Genomic DNA, 21567 nt, shown 5'->3' on the forward strand with positions numbered 1-21567 from the left:
AGCAACAGCGGAGATTAACTCCATAGCAGCCGGGCAGGAAGCAGAAGCCCTGTCTGCGCGCAGCTGCGCAGCACAAGCCACTAGAGGCCGCTGTTCTCCCAGGAGAGGAGGGCCACAAACCAACAAGAAAGGAAGTCCTTCCAGCCGTCACTCGTCCCAGCTCTGCACACTATTCCTATCACCATGAAAAGGCAAAGCTACAGGCAGACAAAGATCACAGAGACAACACCAGAGAAGGAGACAGACCTAACCAGTCTTCCTGACAAAGAATTCAAAATAAGAATCATAAACATGCTGACAGAGATGCAGAGAAATACGCAAGAAAAATGGGATGAAGTCCGGAAAGAGATCACAGATGCCAGAAAGGAGATCGCAGAAATGAAACAAACTCTGGAAGGGTTTATAAGCAGAATGGATAGAATGCAAGAGGCCATTGATGGAATTGAAATCAGAGAACAGGAACGCATAGAAGCTGACATAGAGAGAGACAAAAGGATCTCCAGGAATGAAACAATATTAAGAGAACTGTGTGACCAATCTAAAAGGAGCAATATCCGTATTATAGGGGGTCCCAGAAGAAGAAGAGAGAGGCAAAGAGATGGAAAGTATCTTAGAAGAAATAATTGCTGAAAACTTCCCCACACTGGGGGAGGAAGTAATCGAACAGACCACGGAAATACACAGAACCCCCAACAGAAAGGATCCAAGAAGGGCAACACCAAGACACATAATAATTAAAATGGCAAAGATCAAGGACAAGGAAAGAGTGTTAAAGGCAGCTAGAGAGAAAAAGGTCACCTATAAAGGGAAACCCATCAGGCTAACGTCAGATTTCTCAACAGAAACCCTACAGGCCAGAAGAGAATGGCATGATATATTTAATACAATGAAACAGAAGGGCCTTGAACCAAGGATACTGTATCCAGCACGACTATCATTCAAATATGACGGTGGGATTAAACAATTCCCAGACAAACAAAAGCTGAGGGAATTTGCTTTCCACAAACCACCTCTACAGAACATCTTACAGGGACTGCTCTAGATGGGAGCACTCCTAGAAAGAGCACAGCACAAAACACCCAACATATAAAGAATCGAGGAGGAGGAACAAGAAGGGAGAGAAGAAAAGAATCTCCAGACAGTGTATATAACAGCTCAATAAGCGAGCTAAGTTAGGCAGTAAGATACTAAAGAGGCTAACCTTGAACCTTTGGTAACCACGAATTTAAAGCCTGCAATGGCAATAAGTACATATCTTTCAATAGTCACCCTAAATGTTAATGGGTTGAATGCACCAATCAAAAGACACAGAGTAACAGAATGGATAAAAAAGCAAGACCCATCTATATGCTGCTTACAAGAAACTCACCTCAAACCCAAAGACAGGTACAGACTAAAAGTCAAGGGATGGAAAAACATATTTCAAGCAAACAACAGTGAGAAGAAAGCAGGGGTTGCAGTACTAATATCAGACAAAATAGACTTCAAAACAAAGAAAGTAACAAGAGATAAAGAAGGACACTACATAATGATAAAGGGCTCAGTCAAACAAGAGGATATAACCATTCTAAATATATATGCACCCAACACAGGAGCACCAGCATATGTGAAACAAATACTAACAGAACTAAAGGGGGATATAGACTGCAATGCATTCATTCTAGGAGACTTCAACACACCACTCACCCCAAAGGATAGATCCACTGGGCAGAAAATAAGTAAGGACACGGAAGCACTGAACAACACAGTAGAGCAGATGGACCTAATAGACATCTATAGAACTCTACATCCAAAAGCAGCGGGATATACATTCTTCTCAAGTGCACATGGAACATTCTCCAGAATAGACCACATACTAGGCCACAAAAAGAGCCTCAGAAAATTCCAAAAGATTGAAATCCTACCAACCAACTTTTCAGACCACAAAGGCATAAAACTAGAAATAAACTGTACAAAGAAAGCAAAGAGGCTCACAAACACATGGAGGCTTAACAACACGCTCCTAAATAATCAATGGATCAATGACCAAATAAAAATGGAGATCCAGCAATATATGGAAACAAATGACAACAACAACACTAAGCCCCAACTTCTGTGGGACACAGCAAAAGCAGTCTTAAGAGGAAAGTATATAGCAATCCAAGCATATTTAAAAAAGGAAGAGCAATCCCAAATGAATGGTCTAATGTCACAATTATCGAAATTGGAAAAAGAAGAACAGATGAGGCCTAAGGTCAGCAGAAGGAGGGACATAATAAAGATCAGAGAAGAAATAAATAAAATTGAGAAGAATAAAACAATAGCAAAAATCAATGAAACCAAGAGCTGGTTCTTCGAGAAAATAAACAAAATAGATAAGCCTCTAGCCAGACTTATTAAGAAGAAAAGAGAATCAACACAAATCAACAGTATCAGAAACGAGAAAGGAAAAATCACGACGGACCCCACGGAAATGCAAAGAATTATTGGAGAATACTATGAAAACCTATATGCTAACAAGCTGGGAAACCTAGGAGAAATGGACAACTTCCTAGAAAAATATAACCTTCCAAGATTGACCCAGGAAGAAACAGAAAATCTAAACAGACCAATTACCAGCAACGAAATTGAAGAGGTAATCAAAAAACTACCAAAGAACAAAACCCCCGGGCCAGATGGATTTACCTCGGAATTTTATCAGACATACAGGGAAGACATAATACCCATTCTCCTTAAAGTTTTCCAAAAAATAGAGGAGGAGGGGATACTACCAAACTCATTCTATGAAGCTAACATAACCCTAATACCCAAACCAGGCAAAGACCCCACCAAAAAAGAAAACTACAGACCAATATCCCTGATGAACGTAGATGCAAAAATACTCAACAAAATATTAGCAAACCGAATTCAAAAATACATCAAAAGGATCATACACCATGACCAAGTGGGATTCATTCCAGGGATGCAAGGATGGTACAACATTCGAAAGTCCATCAACATCATCCACCACATCAACAAAAAGAAAGACAAAAACCACATGATCATCTCCATAGATGCTGAAAAAGCATTTGACAAAGTTCAACATCCATTCATGTTAAAAACTCTCAGCAAAATGGGAATAGAGGGCAAGTACCTCAACATAATAAAGGCCATCTATGATAAACCCACAGCCAACATTATATTGAACAGCGAGAAGCTGAAAGCATTTCCTCTGAGATCGGGAACTAGACAGGGATGCCCACTCTCTCCACTGTTATTTAACATAGTACTGGAGGTCCTAGCCACGGCAATCAGACAAAATAAAGAAATACAAGGAATCCAGATTGGTAAAGAAGAAGTTAAACTGTCACTATTTGCAGATGACATGATACTGTACATAAAAAACCCTAAAGACTCCACCCCAAAACTACTAGAACTGATATCGGAATACAGCAAAGTTGCAGGATACAAAATCAACACACAGAAATCTGTGGCTTTCCTATATACTAACAATGAACCAACAGAAAGAGAAATCAGGAAAACAACTCCATTCACAATTGCATCAAAAAAAATAAAATACCTAGGAATAAACCTAACCAAAGAAGTGAAAGACTTATACTCTGAAAACTACAAGTCACTCTTAAGAGAAATTAAAGGGGACACTAACAGATGGAAACTCATCCCATGCTCATGGCTAGGAAGAATTAATATCGTCAAAATGGCCATCCTGCCCAAAGCAATATACAGATTTGATGCAATCCCTATGAAACTACCAGCAACATTCTTCAATGAACTGGAACAAATAATTCAAAAATTCATATGGAAACACCAAAGACCCCGAATAGCCAAAGCAATCCTGAGAAAGAAGAATAAAGTAGGGGGGATCTCACTCCCCAACTTCAAGCTCTACTATAAAGCCATAGTAATCAAGACAATTTGGTACTGGCACAAGAGCAGAGCCACAGACCAATGGAACAGACTAGAGAATCCAGACATTAACCCAGACATATATGGTCAATTAATATTTGATAAAGGAGCCATGGACATACAATGGCGAAATGACAGTCTCTTCAACAGGTGGTGCTGGCAAAACTGGACAGCTACATGTAGGAGAATGAAACTGGACCATTGTCTAACCCCATATACAAAAGTAAACTCAAAATGGATCAAAGACCTGAATGTAAGCCATGAAACCATTAAACTCTTGGAAGAAAACATAGGCGAAAACCTCATAGACATAAACATGAGTGACCTCTTCTTGAACATATCTCCCCGGGCAAGGAAAACAACAGCAAAAATGAGTAAGGGGGACTATATTAAGCTGAAAAGCTTCTGTACAGCAAAAGACACCATCAATAGAACAAGAAGGATCCCTACAGTATGGGAGAATATATTTGAAAATGACACATCCGATAAAGGCTTGACGTCCAGAATATATAAGGAGCTCTCATGCCTCAACAAACAAAAAACAAATAACCCAATTAAAAAATGGGCAGAGGAACTGAACAGACAGTTCTCCAAAAAAGAAATACAGATGGCCAACAGACACATGAAAAGATGCTCCACATCGCTAATTATCAGAGAAATGCAAATTAAAACTACAATGAGGTATCACCTCACACCAGTAAGGATGGCTGCCATCCAAAAGACAAACAACAACAAATGTTGGCGAGGCTGTGGAGAAAGGGGAACCCTCCTACACTGCTGGTGGGAATGTAAGTTAGTTCAACCATTGTGGAAAGCAGTATGGAGGTACATCAAAATGCTCAAAACAGACTTACCATTTGACCCAGGAATTCCACTCCTAGGAATTTACCCTAAGAATGCAGCAATCAAGTTTGAGAAAGACAGATGCACCCCTATGTTTATTGCAGCACTATTTACAATAGCCAAGAATTGGAAGCAACCTAAATGTCCATCAATAGATGAATGGATAAAGAAGATGTGGTACATATACACAATGGAATACTACTCAGCCATAAGAAAAGGGCAAATCCAATCATTTGCAGCAACATGGATGGAGCTGGAGGGTATTATGCTCAGTGAAACAAGCCAAGCGGAGAAAGAGAAATACCAAATGATTTCACTTATCTGTGGAATATAAGAACAAAGGAAAAACTGAAGGAACAAAACAGCAGCAGAATCACAGAACTCAAGAATGGACTAACAGGTACCAAAGGGAAAGGGACTGGGGAGGATGGGTGGGTAGGGAGGGATAAGGGGGGGAGAAGTAGGGGGGTATTAAGATTAACATGCATGGGGGGGTAGGAGAAAAGGGAGGGCTGTACAACACAGAGAAGGCAAGTAGTGATTCTACAACATTTTGCTATGCTGATGGACAGTGACTGTAAAGGGGTTTATAGGGGACACCTGGTACAGGGGAGAGCCTAGTAAACATAATATTCGTCATGTAAGTGTAGATTAGTGATAGCAAAAAAAAAAAAAAAAAAAAAGGGCAGTTCCTGTGTGGTAACCTCCAACGAGTTCTACACAAGGGTATAAAGGGCATATAAAAGTGTAGGCAAAGGGTCTGTTTGTGTTTATACAGAGGATCAAAGCCTAATTGGGCTACCCCGATAATGAACTAAGATACGATATGAAAAAGAACTTCCAACATCTGCACTCTCTGGAAGACTCATGCCAGAAGATGATCATCAAAAAACCCCAACAAAGATCCACGCACTGCTACAGCTGTAGATGCACTCATCCCACCAGTTCCTGGACTTGCCATGGGAATGAGGAAGGAGATATCTAAGCTGGCCTGTGCATACAGTAAAACAACAAAATTGGACTGGATCTATACTGTTGGAACTCAACCAAGAATTTGGAGAAGTGCAAATTGTAGCGCTCCAAAGTCTTACAACTACAAACTATTTATTGTTAAAAGAACATATGGCATGTGAACAGTCCCCAGGAATGGGTTGTTTTAATTTGTCTGATTTCTCTCAGACTGTTCAAGTTCATTTGGACAATATCCACCATATCATAGATAAGTTTTCACAAATGCCTAAGGTGCCTAACTGGTTTTCTTGGTTTCACTGCAGATGGCTAGTAATTACAGATATGCTTTGGTTATGTAACTATACTCCTATTATGTTAATGTGTGTGTGCAATTTAAGTAGTAGCTTAAAACCTATACATGCTGAAGTTACTCTACAAGAAGATATATCAAAGAAATAATCAATCTTCCCATGTTTTCTTCCACCTGCTACTTCTATAGGTTTTCTTCTTCCTTCCTAATTACAACCCTTAAATAGAATTCGTGCCTCATATCAAATTTACCGAGTATCATAATTCTTCCAAGTGGTAAAGATACCTCAAGACAAATGCTGGGCATAGAAGCCACAGGGCATAAATATGCAAAGAAGTAAAAAGCTAACTTTTTCAAACAATAAGGCTTCTCTCTCACTTACCAACTTCACATTTCCCTGTATGGCCCCGGAAGATGACTGGTTAGCCAGAGACGGGTAAGATTCCTCAAGGGAGGAACAACCTAAGACAGGCACAGTCGCAGGGGGGCCATCAGGTGAGAAATTGGGGGTCAACAGAGGTGAGGCTTAGAACCTCACCCCCCCGTTCTGAGAGAAATCTTCTGCATACGTGGATGTTTTATTGCTCTGGTCTAGCTTGGATTAACACATAGTCTACAGGCACACACCTGATCATCTACATGTGCTCTCTTACAACACTAAACTATGTTTTCTACCTTTATCTTGTATCTACCTACCACTTCAGCATTTTATTAAAAATCATAATAATAAAGAGAGAAATGTGGTATCCACATATAAATGAAGTATAAAAACCAAATGAGTATTCATATTTGAACTGACTGTTTATAGTTCATAATGCATGAGCAAAACCGAAAGTTTCTGTGATGACTGCCCTTGTACTGTTCACTATGTAACTTATTCATTATGTAAGAATTTGTTCTCCATGTAAAAACTTGTTTGTTATGCCTCAGAAGATTGGAGACTGACAAAAATTAGGCTTGGGGTGGAATAATGATTGTGCATTGAGCATTGACTCCCCTATACAGAATTTTATTGTCGTTAACAACCATTTGATCAATAAATATGAGAGATGCCCTCACAAAAAAAAAAAAAAAAAAAAAAAAAAAAAAAAAGGACAGACTTCCAATGGTAAAATAAATAAGTAACCGGGATGTAATGTATAGCATAAGGAATATAGTCAAGATATTGTAACAGCTTGGTAGGGTGATAGCTGGAACCTAGAATTATGTATATAAATGTTCTACCACTGTGTTGTACACTTGAAACTCATGTAATGTAATACTGTATGTCAACTACCCTTCAATAAAAAATAATTAATTAAAAAAAAAAAAAAAAAAAAAAAAAAAAAGAAGCCATGGTCGAGCTAGGACCATAACCTGTGATTCCCATCCAGCGCTTCTTCCAATTTCATTATGTTCCCCCTTAGGTACTGGCACAATGGCGCCATCCTAGACTTGGAAATCTGGTACAATGTGCTAATTGAAGGAAAGGTGGCAAGGAGACACAAAAAATAGAAATTAAAATAGTAACAGGATTGGCAATACAAAGAACAAATTGCCACCCAGGTTGTCCAAGATGAGAATAGCGACAGAAACCGTCCTGATTTCCAATTTGGCACCCTTTGCATCAACTGCATTTAGCCGTTCTCACTTGGACTCAATGGCAGGACAGTCACTATTCCCATCACTTGGGCCAGCATCAAGGATTTCATAGGAGCTCTATCTACAAAGGGAGTTGGCCTTCCCTTCTCCAATAGAACACTTCTGTGGCAACATGGAAAGGTCAGCACTACAGGTAAGTGGTCCTTAGTATGTACTGAACATATTTTTTGGTACTTAATCAGAGCTGATTAAGATGTACTTGGTCAAAAAAGATCATTCTAAAATGCATTACTTTAGGGAAAGGATATGAGAAAGCACATTAGCAGGTTTCTGTGTGGGTGGGTGGATAGGTAGATGAGTGAGCTGAATGGGAAAAAGACAGAAGCCCTGCAAAATGGGTACATGGTGCCAAGTGCTGTGCCAGTGCCTTCCCATGCAGTTCCTTGTTTCAACCCTGTGACAGCTGTGTGAACAACAATTGCTGGCATCTAACATGGGAAGGACCTGCCAAACACAGAAATTAAGGGAGTTCTAACTGCGGAGCCAGAGCATGCCAGAGCCATGGTTTGAACCTGCAGTTTCTGAGGGAACATCCAGCATAACCCAACAATGCAAGAGGTGCTTCTGGTGTAAGCTCACCTTGGCCTCAAACCTGTGATCAGGCTTCTCTTCCTATTATTTGAAGAATAGAAAACACCATATCAATCATGGGAAAGAGCTTACCAACCAAGCAAAGTACAAGGAAAATACGGGGAATATAGAAAATCTGGCTTGTTTGAAAGGGAGACTGAAGCAGTCTCGACCAAAAGAAAAGAAGGGGAAAACTGGCCAGCCCCAAAGCCAGAGAAGGTAAATGATGAAGGGCACAGCAAGGAGGAAAGAGGAAAAGGAACTGGAAAAGAGCGTCACTTATCCAAAGCCAAAGAAGGAAAAGAAAGCTGGTTGGTCATCGGTAAATCCTCGGGACATAATCACCATGCGCATTAACCTGGTCTGTATCTGGTTATCAACGAGCAGTTCAAACAAAAATAATGTGGGAGATTTACCTTTCACGTGACAAAGAAAATGGGATTGTCAGTTATTTTATCTGCACTGGTGGTGACATAGAGAGCCCCTCTCGGAGAGAACTTCAGGGCAGCTTGTGCTTGGGAAGCACAGGAATCGACCTGCATCCCTCCTTTTACTTAAATAGAAGCAGCTTTTATCCCTCAGAGAGGACAAAATTAAGCCAACACCATTTATATATTAGAAACAAACCCAGCTCTCTGCGCTGAGGCACTAACCTTGTCTGGAGAAAAAGTCTCAGATTTTTGTTGTTAAAACTGGGAGGACACTCTTTCTAAGAATTTAATGATCGCTTCTTAAAAGAAAATTGAAAAGCTACATAAGATGTTTTTAACTAAAAAAAACAGGATTTTTCAAACATTATTATATAACTACAGTACATGGAATCATTCAAGGGCATGCTGTTTAAAATGAGGACACTTACTATAAACTCAACTATAAGCGACTGTGAGAATCCCACTTTATTATTCAGCAGGACTCTTGACCCCACACTCCTTACAGCAATGGGCCCGTTTTGTGGCCAAACACCGCAGCCCAGGGCGGAGTTTAGCTGACAAAGCCGGCGGCCCGAGCGTCGCCCCCACAGCCATCTCTCTAGTAACGCTGCAGCTGGCGCCTCACCCTCCAACTCGCGAGCTGCCAGCCCAAACCGCACATTTTAAAAAGCAGCCATTACCCGCAGCTGCACAACACCTGAGAGAAGACTGTGTGCCCTCTCACGCGGCGGGGACCCTAGGAAGGTGGTCACGGGTCTCCGCAGACGACTGCAGTGGCGGCCCGACCCGGTTCCGACCCGGCTCGGAGGGCTGAATGGCCCGCCCCGCCGCGGGCCGCTCTCTCCCACGAGCTGCTCCACTTCCCCTCCCGCTGTCACCGAGCTGCACCCGCAGATACTCACTGCGGCCTGTCAGCACCGCGCCTCCGCGCCTTCGTTTTCCTTTTGTCCCACCGGCAGGTTGCAGCGCAACGGTCCCCGCTGCCGCCCCGGGACCGGCGGACGGCAGGCGATGCCGCAGTCACCGCGGCCCCGCCCCCGTCGCCCCCGCCGGCCTTTTTTTTTTTTTTCTTTTTAAAGAGATAGGACGATCGTCCGCCTGAGGTTTCAATAACGCCGCAGAGTGCGGCATAGCGGCTCAGGCTGGCGGTGCCAAACAACAGGGAGTGCATTTTCAATTCTCTCCAAATCGCAAGATTAACTTTAGGAGGTAGGCATGGTGGCAAAGACTGGCCCTATTAAATGTTAGCAGTGAGACAAGCCAGTCGTGGGTCTCATTTACTTCATCGAAAAGGAAGAGCTGTGAACAGGCAATGTCCAGACTGGAAAAGTTACAGAACTTAAAAAAATTAAATACAAACACATCAGCCACACACTCGCTGATAAGATACAATAGCATGTTATATTTGCATTGCAGGTTATAGCTCACGAAGTGCTTTATGTATTTTATTTGGATTTGGTTATGAAGTTTCAACAGTTAAAAAGAAAAAAAGCACTCAATATGCTTGGTAAACTGTGAAATGTTATAACTATAAAATGTCCTAAGTCTTCACCATTACTATCAACGTAATGACAAGAATATTGTTACAGTAAATCAAATACAATTCTCTCTTCTCACTTCCCACAAAGGGGGGACGCGAAATACCAAGAGAGTCTGCTTTTGTAAATACCTGCCCCCTACCTGCCTTGGGTGTCCCATAGGCCTCATTATAGGCTCCAAGGAGAACTGCCTACTTCATTAATAGAAGTCTTATCTAGAATTGGTGCTTATCTAGAGTTGCTGGAGCTTTGAAGCCCCTGGTTGCTTCCTCTGAGTAAAACACCTAACCCAGCTCAGCAAACTCCAGGCCTGGAAAGGCTAGCTCTCCTGGGGAAGGCCACAGCAGGCCACAGAGGGCAGCCTTCACTTCCACGGCACAGCCACCTGCCCTCTGCAGTGCGGCCCTGTGCAGGGCTGCCACTCAAGACACCAAACCTAATGGCATCTCTTCCACATCCTAGACTCGCAGACCCAGTTATATGTGATGTCCTAGGAGAGAAGACAGAAATGTCTTGTCCTAACAAAATCACCATGCGACCAGCTTCTACCAGGGAGAAACAGTGTCCCGAGAAGCCCTCTCACCTGGCCTCCCCGTAGTTCTGTGTGGCCCCTGCCGGGGAGCCCGGCCCATTCAGAAGCTACTTCGCCTCTTGTAGGGCTATTGGGGTCATCGTCTAGTTCCCTGCGTGCACACCTGGTGATCTCTGTTTATAACCGTGAGCTAGTAGAGCCCCAGAGGAGCAAAGTTATAAATCACAAGTATGGGTGACTCCCCACTCCCCCATCTTCCTAGGAAAGTGGGTGCTAAAGAAAATCACTGTGTTTTGCTAAGGGCAGGGGTGGCGGGATGTACGGAGTGGAGACGCAGAGAGCAGATCACCCTGCGAGAGGGATGGGATGGCCCTGCTAGAAGGGTCTCCTGGAGAGGGGATCCCGGGCAGAGGGCAGACTTCTCACAGAAAGTGGCGGGAGGGGCAGGGCAGGTGAGGGAGAGGGAGGACAAGGGTGTCTAGGATGAGCGTGACTTCTGGGAAAGAGATGTAGAAAGTGAACTTTTAGGAAGTCATGCTGCTGGGCGTGCAGGGGGACTCTGCCTCTGACACCTTCTCAAGAGCAAACCAGCAGTGGGATTCCCGTGGCTGGGTTTGAGATCCTCTGCACAAGACCCCGTGCTGAGTCACATCCAGCTCTGGGAGCAAGAAGACGTGTCTGGGGGACCAAGAGGCTGCTGCAGGCAGGATGCTAGGGCTCTCTGCCCTCTGGGCCAGATGCCTCAGTGTGGATGGCCCTGCAGTGCAGCCTCCCTACACCACCCCTACCCCAAAGCCCCCCCCCCACTTCACACCCTCTACCCGACTCTCTCCTTCTGGGCAGTTATTGCAGCCACCCAGAGGCAGGCTTTCTTTACCCCAGGCCTAGATGACTCCAACTGCTTCTTTGCTCTCTTAGATATATTCTTTATTCATCAAAAGTGAGTCTTCAAACTGCTCCCTGCTTCCCAATGGCTCTGTGTGCAGACAGGAAGGTGGGTCTTGGGCTCAGCCTATACCATCCTCACATCCACACAAAAGCAGTCAGTTATATATGGGGTCCCGTGGTCTTGTGCTGTCACTTATTTGGTGATATTTTTGCAACTAAAGGGCAAAATCTAGTTATTTTTCTAAAATGACAGTTATTGTTTTATGCTAATTAGAAAGGCAATGTCTATTTAGAAAATACAAGTAATAAAACCCAAAATGCTACCATCTGAAATAAGTGTTCTTCATCTTTTGAGATCTATGCCATCTATATGTTTTGTACCCAGTTTTCCCACTTAACTTTACACTGAGACTATTTCTCTTTCATTTATTGAGAACATATTTTTTAATACTGGCATGATAGTTCTTCTTAGTTATACCATAATTAATTCAACCAAGTCCCGACTGTTGGACTTCTAGTTGATATATATTGTTTTCAGAAAGGTTATGCCGTTTTGCCCACCTACTCACACTGCATAAAAGTGAAACTCTGGGGGGCTCTCTTGTCCCCACCCGGCATGAGCCAGGAGCTCTGTCCTCTCACTTCATCTCTAAATAAAAGCCTCTCACTTGCTCTCCTAAAAAATTTTTTAAAAACTACGGTTTTGTAGAAATAGCTTAGTGATGTAGAGCATAAGGTGTCAATACGTTCACAAGCATTGCACATGACATGCTTTTTACCGTTACAATAACTTGCTTGTGTTTGTATGTGGCTTTACCTGCACTCTGAAGGTGGTTTCATGTATAACATCAGCCCTGGACCCCTGCCGCTGTCCAGATCCACAAGCACACTCAATAAACCATGTGACTTCAGTTAAATGCATGGTACCATTTATAGTATTCAGGCTTATTATCAAAAAATTTAGTCTTCATCCTAAAAATGTCAAGAAGCGAAAGGTTTCTGATCAGTGAATCATGAATCTTCCATGTTCTGGTCAAAGATTGACTGTCAATGTACACATCTTCACCTCCCCTTAAGCTGACGCTAGAAAATGGTGTAACAAAGCATTATCTAGCTCCAGACTTGCCCAGAATCTTGAAGGCTTAGCCAGACTTTGCCACTTGTCCAGGGCTTTTAACAAGCTAGTGTCACCAACCCAATGGCTCCTTCTCCTGGGTGACTCCCAGCCATTGTTCTTGCCCTGGCCCATTCGTCCTTTCCAGCCATGTCATATGGCCTAACCTTCTTCCTGTGAGGCCTGAAGACCACCCAAGACCTTCTTGACCCTCTCCCACAAATTGTATGAGTCATATTTTTATCAACTCAGAAATGGCCACCAAGAGATGTTGCACCCTGAGAGATGTCAGCTCAATCTCAGTATCTACTCATAATTCTGGAGTCTTAGCTTTCATATCTTTGTCACGTATTCTGTTGACTCACCTGTGTGTACATAATGCAGTCTTTCTCAATCTCCACAATGCTTTTGGCAGTTTAGTAGGGTAGATGTGGATTTGGTCCTGATAAACCAGTGAGTGTCTAGGCAAGTCAGCTGTGCTTTTTGACCCTCAGTTTCTTCATCTGTGAAATGGGAATATTAAAAACTACCTATACAACCTCAAGACATTTCTAACAACAGCAATAAAACCCCCCGTGATGTGTTCTAAGAAGGACACACACACCTTCAGGTGTGAACATGTGAACAGCAGGAGTAACAATGAACAGAGGTGTGATATCGTAGCACTCTGGTTCCATGGGTGCAACTGAGCCGGCCAGCAAGGGTACCAGCTGTGCTGTAGATTTCTCTCAAACCCCCCACAGCTTCTAGCCCGGGGTGGAGGTGTAGAAGGCGTGTGACCAATGTTAGCTGAACAGGGGGGGTGTGGGATACAGCCCACCTCTTCCTCTGGCCAATTCGTTCTCACACTTTGCTGTGTTATGTGGGGGACCAGAATATGCTGCTATTACTTATGACCCTTCAGCATAAAAATTATTTTGAACTGAAGACAGTGGAGAAGCAACCGACACAGAAAACTCTTTATCCTCCTCTTACCAGAGAGGGCTTTGAACTCTTATCAGAGCAAACTTTGTTAAAACCACCCCTATCTGCTATTAATTTCCCCTTACATTTACCTTCCCATGGTTTGCCACTTTTAAAAGCCTAAATCCCGTCTCCTTTGTCTTCTCACATCTCTACAAACTTACTGTTCTTTGTTAAACTCTTACATGAGTCCCAAGTTCTAAGCACCCCTTTGAGTTAGGACACATCTAGTTTCTCCACGTGTATGCACATGGCACACATTATTAAAATTTGTGCACTTTTTTCTTGTTACTCTGTCTTTTGTCAGTTTAATTTCCAGAGTCCCACTGCAGGACCTGAGAGGGTAGAGGGAAAAAAATGTTTTCTTCTCCTACAGTTACAGACTCCCATTGGTTCCCTGAACTAGTTTCTAAGAAGTCAGTTCCTAGAACTTGGCTGTGATTTAACATGCCCTGCAGTTTTTGAGCACTACAGTGTTCCAGAACAACTGAGTCTTCTGAGGCATAGTCGCAGAGACGTATCAACAAAGACTATCACTATATAGCTTTCTCATAAGTAGCTTTCAGAACAAAGCCAAAAACATGTTCCTTTTGTCCCTGCATCACAATATAACAATATTACAGTGAAGAATAGCTAACTTCTTGCATCTTAATTACAGCATAACCAATTCTGCCACATGATGCAGTATAGGCAAAATTATAATAAATTTTTAAGGTGGTGCTTGAAGCTGCCTTGGTCACTTAAAAAAAAAAGAGCATACTAGTTTACAGGATGATCAACTATCAACTCACTGGAAAAGTAATACCCATGCCTCCTTGAGGCCACAAAACACAACATACTAGTTGTGGTCTTATAAAACTTGAAAAGTGATTCATTTTAAATCTATAAAAATCAACTAATCAGAATAACACTGTTGGTATTTTAGAGGGTATAAATCAGTCCAGATTATTTCCTAGCTATATGGTGCATCAGTGACCATTTATTTACTTACAGTATGTCCTCTATCTGTAAGGCCTGAGCCTATGGGCCGCAGTGCATAGCAGGAAACCAAACAAAGGCCCCACCCTGTGGAACTTAGATTCTAGTGGGAAAGACCAAATACACAAAAATAAGCATATATGCCAAAGGTCAAATAATTGTCACAAAGAAAATTAAGTAGTGTTGGGAGGTACATTTTAGACAGAGAAGGAATTCAATCAAAAATTATTGACTGGACATTTATCATATGTAAGGGTTATAAAGTATAGAATTTCAGGTTTTGAATCAGAGCTATAATTCTTAATTTAATGGGATGAAGTCAATAATAAAGAAAAAAGATCAAAGATAGCCACTCTCAATTTTTTTCTTTCTTTCCTTTTTGTTTAATACTCAAAATGTTATTTAACTTTTAACTGTGCAAGCTCACATATAGTTGCATTCATAAATGATTCAAACTTTGCAGCTAAAACTAACTTTCCTTTATTACCAGCACATTCCCTATTTCTCACCTCAGCAATGTAACCAATATCATACAGTGTGTCTCCTTCTAGAGTAAATCTAGATTTTTTTCCATATTGCATACTCACACAAACATAGCAACATATAATACAGAATCTTCAAAGCAATATAAATTGTACGTTCCTTTCTACAACTTGTTTTTTTTACTCACAATCTGTCAGCAAACATTCTTATATTTCGACCCCATTCTTTCTAACAGTGTATTTAGTTCTTTCTTAATAGGTATTAAGGTGATTTCCAACTTGTATTTTTAAAAAATAAATCTGCATTGCTTTTCTGTCTATGTGACTATATTCCTCAGGTGGGTAATATGGAGTAGAATGGCTGGGTCATAGGACTTAAATTTTCAATATGTATTGTTTAATGATTCTATCCATTTAAAGTGCTTATCTTGGTTTAAAATTTCACCATTAGTGTATCCTTTGCAAAATTAGAGCCACAATATACTTACTGTTTAAGACTGCATTTTCTTGCACATAACAAAACTCTTTGAACATTTTTCTACATATTTTTGTCCTTTTAAAACATAATTTTTAATGAAGGCATATTTTTGCATCTCAGTTGCATTATAACGTGCTTTGAGTTAATTTTCCAACTATTGGATATTTCAGATATACCTGATTACAGCTATAATCATTGTACCAATTTAGGATAATTCCCTTATACTATACTCTTTAAAGTTAATACAGTATCAAACAAGATGGACATGTTTAAAGCCTTTTAGACGAGACTTGCCAAATTGTTCTCAAGAAAGACTTTCAAGAAAGACTTCATCCATCGACATTCCCACCAGCAGGGAGTAAGAAGAACCACATTCCTTTTTAGATGAGCATTCCAGGAGTTTCTTGGGATTTACAAGGTATGAGGAAGTCATACAGGGTTTCATGAGGATGGCGGCCCCATGGTGATGCAGGGCAATGTGGCACAATGGCTCAGACATCGCACCGACTATGCTCAAGCTCTGGCTTCCCACTGCCCCTGTGGGCCCTGGACACACAACTTGTCTTCATGCTGTTAGGCAGAAAAATGGGTATGAGCGGGGTGGAGAGAGAATAAGGCCAGTAAGCCCACTCAAAGGGACTCGAAGAGTTAACCAGATAAAACTAGAGAGTCAGAAAAGACTCACAGAATTAACAAGCAAATCAGTTAAAGCTCCAAAGGCCACAAGTAACTTGGAATGTCCAGATATTCCCCAGATAATGAAAAGTATCCCAGCACAGCCCACGTCTTCACTGTGTCAATTAGATCATGCCATCATAGGATTCACTTTAGCCTGCTCAAAGGCCCAGCTTTTTCTTTAACCGAACCTGCATGCTGTTTTTTTTCCCTCCTCCAACCCCTAATCAAGTAATTTGTAACCTGGGCAAGAGACAAGCACCATGATCGATTTCCCAAATAAGCCCAGATATAAACAGTATAGTAATAACAGGAAAGATTCCATCTTAAAGCTACAGTTCCATTTTTAAAGGCAGCAAGTTAGGAAATAAGATTCACATACTCTTTAGCAAACAGACAATAACTTGGGGGCTGGGCAGGCAGTCTTGATTGATACATTCCCAAAGGGAAGCTGCTCTCCTGGAGAGGAAGCAGATCAGTAAACTTATTGTGTTACTTTTGCAGAATTACCTAGAGGACTGATAATAGAAGAGAAGAGACTTAATGTCTCTAACCAAAGATAAACATCTTCAGACCACTTAACAACTCTATAACCTGTAACCCTCTGTCACATTCCTGAAAAATCCTTAAAAGGGGGAACCCCCAACCTTTCAGGCACCTCCTCTTTGAGGATGCCCACACTTTCTCTCTCTTTAAGTGGGTAACTTTAAATAAAACATTCACTCTGTTTCACTACTCTGTCTCTGTCCTTCAATTCTTTGTTGGGGCAGGGACAAAAACTGAGGAGAATAAACAACCGCCCCCTGACAATGCCTCAGCTACCTTAAATGTAAAATGGGTATGATAATAATACTTACGGAGTGTTTGTATGGAATAAATGGGCCTATATACATAAAGCTTTCTGCACCACACCTGGCTCAGCCCTTCGATAAATATTAGCAAGATTTATTATATCATTGCTGTTTCTATGATATTCAGGATCAGCAGCATAAAGTCCAGTGTTCATTTATTCAATATATTCACTGAGTACTCCCTATGAACGAGACACTGTGATAGGTAAGGTAGGTGGCATTCTCACCCATGTGACAGATTTATTTGAGAAGTCATTGGAAGACTGTCTGCTTCAGGAAGCACTGTCTCTGGTGAGTGAAGGCACTTACATATGCACATGTGTTTGCCTTTTTGCCTTTGTTTTTGGGAAGTGAAGAGGAAACTTTAATGCTCACTTATAATAATTGTGATGTTATTGGCCCAGAGATGCATTGTATCAATTTCTTTCTCATTCTGACACTTTTTTCACTTTGCATTTCATTATTATTGGCCTTGCTCTGGGTAAGTTGCATATAGATATATAACTGTATACTTTTATATGTAACACCTGTCATGAGTAAGGAGCCTTTTCATTTAAACAGATAAAGATTTTCCAGAAAAGAATCAAAAGCAGAAAGTATAACAAAGTACAATCTACGAAGAATACTATCAATAAGAGGAAGGACCAGTATTTGTGAAATGTATCTATGTAAGTTCCGAAAAGATAAAAAACGGTGGGGGGCAGGGGCTTGAGACTCTTTGACCTTCGATTTCTTGGGTCCCTGAGGAAATTAGTGGTGGAAACTGATTTTAAAGTGGAATGGAAACTAACATTTATTTCACAGCTACAGAGTTCCAGTCACTATGTAGGGGACTCTAAAGCTTTTCTTAGTCTTCACAACAGTAGTTCTTCAGGCGGGTGTTATTTCCCCATTAGATGAAGACACGGATGTCTAGAGTGATTTAGTCCAGGGTTCTGTAACTATCATCCTTGTTCTCAGAAGCAAGTACCCAGTATCTCCAGTCACACACCCTCTGTCCCACATCCTTTTTCCCAGGGCTGGGTGAGGAGAAAGACAAGGGTAAGCCTCTTTTCAAGAGGCCTAAAGCTGAATAAACCACTTATTGGCTTAAAAGAAGAATGTATAATATTTTTTAGTAAAAAGTATGGAGAGCCGGAGCCAAGATGGCAGCGTGAGTAGAGCAGCGGAAATCTCCTCCCAAAACCATATATATTTTTGAAAATACAACAAAAACAACTATTCCTAAAAGACAGATCAGAAGGCATAGAACAACAGTCAGACTACATCTACACATGCGAGAATCCAGTGCTTTGCGAAGGGGCGGCTGGGCAATAATCAGAGATCCCGGCTGTGCGCAGCTGCCCAGCACAAGCTGCTAGGGGTCGCTGTTCTCCCAGGAGAGGAAGGCCACAACTAGCAAGAAGGGACGTTCTCCCAGCCGACACATGCACCAGCTCCCCACAACTACCTCTATCGCCATGAAAAGGCAGAAGAATTTGATCCAGACCAAAATAACAAAGACAACCTCTGAGAAGGAGATAGACCTAACCAGTCTCCCTGAAAAAGAATTCAAAATAAAGGTCATAACCATGCTGATAGATCTTCAGAGAAATATGCAACTTCTAAGAGATGAAGTCCGGAAGGAGATTACAAAGATGAAACAATCTCTGGAAGGACTTAAGTGCACACTGAATGAGGTACAAGAGGCCATTAATGGAATAGAAATCAGAGAATAGTAACGCAGAGAAGCTGAAACAGAGAGGAATAAAAGGATCTCCAGGAATGAAAGAATATTAAGAGAACTGTGTGACTAATCCAAACGGAACAATATTCGCATTATAGGGGTACCATAAGAAGAGAGAGAAAAAGTGATAGAAAGTGTCTTTGAAGAAATAATTGCTGAAAACTTCCCCAAAATGGTGGAGGAAATAGATGCTCAGACCACGGAAGCACACAGAACTCCCAAAAGAAGGGACCCAAAGAGGACAACATCAAGACACATAATAAATAAAATGGCAAAGATCAAGGACAAGGACAGGGTATTAAAGGCAGCTAGAGAGAGGAAAAAGGTCACCTACAAAGGAAAACCCATCAGGCTATCATCAGACTTCTCAACAGAAACCTTACAGGACAGAAGAGAATGACATAATATATTTAATGCAATGAAACAGAAGGGCCTTGAACCAAGAATACTGTATCCAGCACAATTATCATTTAAATATGAAGGAGAGATTAAACAATTCCCAGACAAGCAAAAGTTGAGGGAATTTGCCTCCCACAAACCACCTCTACAGGGTATGTCAGAGGGACTGCTCTAGATGGGAGCACTCCTAAGGCTAAATAGATGTCACCAGAGAAAATAAAATCACAGCAAAGAAAGCAGACTAACTAAATACTAACTAAAGACAAAAAATAAAATCAAATATCCAGAAAAGCAGTCAAAGGAAACACAAAAGAGCACAGAATAAAACACCCAACATATGAAGAATGGAAGAGGAGGAATAAGAAGGGAGAGAAATAAAGAATCACCAGACAGTGTTTATAACAGCTCAATAAATGAGTTAAGTTAGACAGTAAGATAATAAAGAAGCTAACCCTAAACCTTTGGTAACCACAAACTTAAAGCCTGCAATTGTAATAAGTACATATCTTTCAATAATCACCCTACATGTAAATGGACTGAATGCACCAATCAAAAGACACAGAGTAACAGAATGGATAAAAAAGCAAGAACCATCTATATGCTGCTTACAAGAGACTCACCTGAAACCCAAAGACATGCACAGACTAAAAGTCAAGGAACGGAAAAAGATATTTAATGCAAACAATAGGGAGAAAAAAGTAGGTGTTGCAGTACTAGTATAAGACAAAATAGACTTCAAAACAAAGAAAGTAACAAGAGATAAAGAAGGACATTACATAATGATAAAGGGCTCAGTCCAACAAGAGGACAGAACCATTATAAATATATATGCACCCGACACAGGAGCACCAACATACCTGAAACAAAGACTAACATAACTAAAGTAGGAAATAGAATGCAATGCATTCATTTTCAGAGACTTCAACACACCACTCACTCCAAAGGACAGATCCACTGGACAGAAAATAAGTAAGGACACAGAGACACTGAACAACACACTAGAAGAGATGGACCTAATAGACATCTATAGAACTCTACATCCAAAAGCAACAGGATACACATTCTTCTCAAGTGCACATGGAACATTCTCCAGAATAGGCCACATACTAGGTCACAAAAAGAGCCTCAGTAAATTCAAAAAGATTGAAATTCTACCAACCAACTTCTCAGACCACAGAGGTATGAAACTAGAACTAAATTGTACAAAGAAAGCAAAAAGGCCCAGAAACACATGGAGGCTTAACAACATGCTCCTAAATAATCAATGGATCAACGACCAAATTAAAATAGAGATCAAGCAATATATGGAAACAAATGACAACAACAATACAAAGCCCTAACTTCTGTGGGATGCAGCGAAAGCAGTCTTAAGAGGAATGTATATACCAATCCAGGCATACATAAAGAAGGAAGAACAATCCCAATTGAATAGTCTAACATCACAATTATCAAAATTGGAAAAAGTAGAACAAATGAGGCCTAAAGACAGCAGAAGGAGGGGCATAATAAAGACCAGAGAAGAAACAAAATAAAATTGAGAAGAATGAAACAATAGAAAAAAATCAAGGAAACCAAGAGCTGGTTCTTCGAGAAAATAAACAAAATAGATAAGCCTCTAGCCAGACTTATTAAGAGAAAAAGAGAATCAACAAACATCAACAGAATCAGAAACGAGAAAGGAAACATCATGACGGACCCCACAGAATTACAAAGAATTATTAGAGAATACTATGAAAACCTATATGGTAACAAGCTGGAAAACCTAGAAGAAATGGACAACTTCCTAGAAAAACACAACCTTCCAAGACTGACCAAGGAAGAAACACAAAATTTAAACAAACCAATTACGAGCAAAGAAATTGAAGCATTAATCAAAACATTACCCAAGAACATAACCACCAGGCCAGATGGATTTACCTCAGAATTTTATCACACATACAAAGAAGACATAATACCCATTCTCCTTAAAGTTTTCCAAAAAATAGAAGACGAGGGAATACTCCCAAACTCATTCTATGAAGCCAACATCATCCTAAAACCAAAACCAGGCAAAGACCCCACCAAAAAAGAAAATTACAGACCAATATCCCTGATGAATATAGATGCAAAAATACTCAACAAAATATTAGCAAGCCGGATACAAAAATACATCAAAAGGATCATACACCATGACCAAGTGGGATTCATCCCAGGGATGCAAGGATGATACAACATTAGAAAATCCATCAACATCATCCACCACATAAACAAAAAGAAGGACAAAAACCACATTATTATCTCCATAGATGCTGAAAAAGCATTCAACAAAATTC

At 41.0% G+C, this 21567-nt stretch overlaps 1 protein-coding gene across 4 annotated transcripts in view; it reads right to left on the reverse strand.

Annotated features, from left to right (window-relative positions):
- The window catches only part of SACS (sacsin molecular chaperone), a 137306-nt gene that overhangs the window by 110589 nt on the left and 5150 nt on the right, over positions 1 to 21567 (reverse strand). Inside the window, exon 1 of one of the 4 annotated variants that reach the window (XM_057490273.1) lies at positions 9534 to 9793. The exons of the other annotated variants lie outside the window; for them this stretch is intronic. The gene's annotated coding sequence lies outside the window, so the exon portion shown is untranslated. Of the gene's footprint in view, positions 1 to 9533; positions 9794 to 21567 lie in introns of those variants that run through there. 4 annotated transcript variants of the gene reach the window in all.

This window comes from Manis pentadactyla, chromosome 2, assembly GCF_030020395.1.
Source record: "Manis pentadactyla isolate mManPen7 chromosome 2, mManPen7.hap1, whole genome shotgun sequence".
Taxonomy (NCBI): domain Eukaryota; kingdom Metazoa; phylum Chordata; class Mammalia; order Pholidota; family Manidae; genus Manis; species Manis pentadactyla.